We start from the raw sequence: 2,972 nt of genomic DNA, 5'->3' as shown, positions 1-2,972 counted from the left end.
ACTCCCATTTACCTTGTCTCAACTTCGTGGCGTGACCTTGCGATACTATTTTACGTCGCCACACGATGAAGGTCATTTCATGCTGACGTATTTTACGTTATCTTACGTTAATAGTGGAATAGGTTTCCCTGTAGTGAACAGTACTCAAAAATAGCTTCACATTACTTCTGTGTGATTTTCAGCCGGCTGTTAAGCATGGTATGTACGGTACAGCCATTCTATAAATAGAGGTATTTTGGAATGCGACTGTTAGAAAGGAGTGTTCGAAATACCGAGTGATATTCAACCACAGTCATGTTTAGGAACGAGCCATTTTATTGTTATGGGACCCGTTCTTCAAAGCGACACTATTGCAGTCGGAAGTGTCCATATGATCAGCATGATGAAGGTTAACGGATATCGCCTAAGGGCAGAGCATATATTTCCACAAGGCCATCAGCATATTTTAGAAGGAGATGAAAGAAAGTATGGGATACTGGACGTATATTACTGATTCCAATCTACACTAATTGGTAGCGAAATATACGCTATCTTATGAATAATGAAGCATACAACTTCATAGATAGAAACTTTGAATTGCTGCTGTTGGCAACTCTTCGATGACGAGTTTTACACCGTCATCAAGGAAATCACAACCATATCAAAATCGTATCAATCAATTACATTTTTTAATTCGCATTTCCCATGTCTTAGAAAATTGAATTTTGACAATTACTGATAAACGTTATAGTATTGTTATAGTCAAAAAACGCCTATGTGACTTCCCTTGGTTGCATCAGGATCCGCTGAAGTACATGTTGGGGGAAGAGGATGGATGTAGGTATGGTGGTTGTAGTCTGCGAATTGGCTAGCTTTCTTAAATCCGCATCCACAGAAGGTGGGCCAGGTCCATCGGGTGTTTTGCAGAACGAAATAGGACTGCTGCTTTCATATAAACCAAGAACCAATTCTACTTTCTGGGCATCCATATTCAAATTAGAAATGCTGCATTTGATTCAAATTGGACTTTCAAGAGTCTTAAATGTGCATAAAGAGGTATATCACAAAGTATTCATTCACGGAGTCGACAGTGAGGTCAGATTTCCTTCCCCTCTGAATATGAATGTAAAATATGTAAAACATGTATGTAGGAGATGGTACAATTGTATGCTCTAAACCTGACAACTATGAAATCTTTGCACAGGTGTCTGAACTTCCCACCGTATGTCACGTTCTCAACACAGCAAGGAAATGATGCCCTGTGGTTACTGTGAATTTGGCTTCTCACGTTCATATTACATACACGTGTATATGCGGTGTTGGCTACGAAATTGACGATACGATGACATATAATGTGACAACTGAACATATATGAAACTGTACATTTTGCATAGTGCTATCTGTAGCTGTAATAACCATTTTCCTTCATCTCTGATCTTGAAATCTATAGTTTCAGGTTGCTATATGTCACAGTTTAGTGCTTCATTTCAAGAACCAATCTGACAAGTGGACTGGGACTTTCAAAGAAGAAAACAAGACCTATTTCAAGAAAGGAAACTTTGAAATTCGCCTTTCATATGCTTAGTTGACGTCCAACAAAGTAAACCGGGAAAAACTATCTGAAGCGTATATGTGCATCACTGTGTGTGTATGTGCCTCTTTGCGTGCATGAATGGATGGATGGATGTAATCGTATGTATGTGTATGTGCCTGTCTGTCGGTATGTTTGTTTGTGTGTGTTTGTGTGTGTGTGTGTGTGTGTGTGTGTGTGTTTGTGTGTGTGTGTGTTTGTGTGTCTGTTTGTGTTATATGATGGCTGCATCTTTGGCTGGCAAATTCGTCAACATTCAGCATATTAAAAGAATCATTTATTATCAATAAAGTTTAAAAAATGTGTTCCACAAGTGTTACACGGGGATATGTACTATAAGTATATACGGTTAATGGTAAACACCTCCGAATTTACCAAAGCCCACACCGAAAAGGTTATTGAACCCATTGAAGCCTCTGATGCCAAAGGTGCGATGAACATAACCTTTCCCAAGGAGACCAAATCCATTCAGACCGCTGTTTCCGTTGTAACTGTTGTAACCAATGCCTTTGCCATGTCCATCATTGTAGCCAAGGTAACCGTTGCCAAAGCCTGTGTTGATTCCGTGTGCTCCAATGAGACTCAAACCTCCATTGAGGCTAAAGCCGAGTACCCCTGGGCCCATGGCGACGGTGGTTGAACTCAACATTACGAAAACAATGAGCGTGGCCTGGAACAATAGAATTTGATTGATTGACTGACTAACTGACTGACTGACTGACTGACTGACTGACTGACTGACTGACTGATTGACTGATTGATTGAGTGAGTGGGTGAGTGAGTGAGCCGCAGTGAACATTACTCATGCTATGTGACTGAGTCTTGGACGATATGGCTCCAATATTGTTGATGTGACGCTAAATATCAACTCGCTCACTCACTGAGTCCCTTGGACACTGGAATGTTGTTTAGACCAACATGTGGTTGGCAAATGTCTACTTCGCAAGGGCACGCTGACGCACATGACATGACACACCTAATTTCATGGCAAACAGCCATGCCTCAGAGTCTGATAACGCCTATTCAATATTCAATTTGTTGCACATATTCTCGGTCCACAAGGTCTGCACAAGACAATGCAGAAAAAAGTCTTCGTAATTAGCATCCAATACCGAGGCACCAAACCTGATCGCCTAGCTTGTTTTAAGTGGCTCTTATTATAACCACAACAGAAAGTGATTTGATATTGATGGTTAGTGATACACGTCATTCATCTTTCGTTACCAAAGACTGCAAGATCTCGTATCATTGTTACCCCCCACAATTTGTCAAATATATAATTATTAAACATACAAATACAGTTTTGATATTGACACTATCCAATATGCATCTAAAGGGACATTCGTGATAGAATTCAGTCATGACATTACCTTCATCACTGTGAGATGATGCTCTGCAAGGA

The sequence above is a fragment of the Haliotis asinina genome, chromosome 2 (assembly GCF_037392515.1).
Source record: "Haliotis asinina isolate JCU_RB_2024 chromosome 2, JCU_Hal_asi_v2, whole genome shotgun sequence".
Taxonomy (NCBI): Eukaryota; Metazoa; Mollusca; class Gastropoda; order Lepetellida; family Haliotidae; genus Haliotis; species Haliotis asinina.
The sequence above is the reverse complement of the archived record's forward strand: the minus strand, read 5'-3'. Positions refer to the sequence as shown.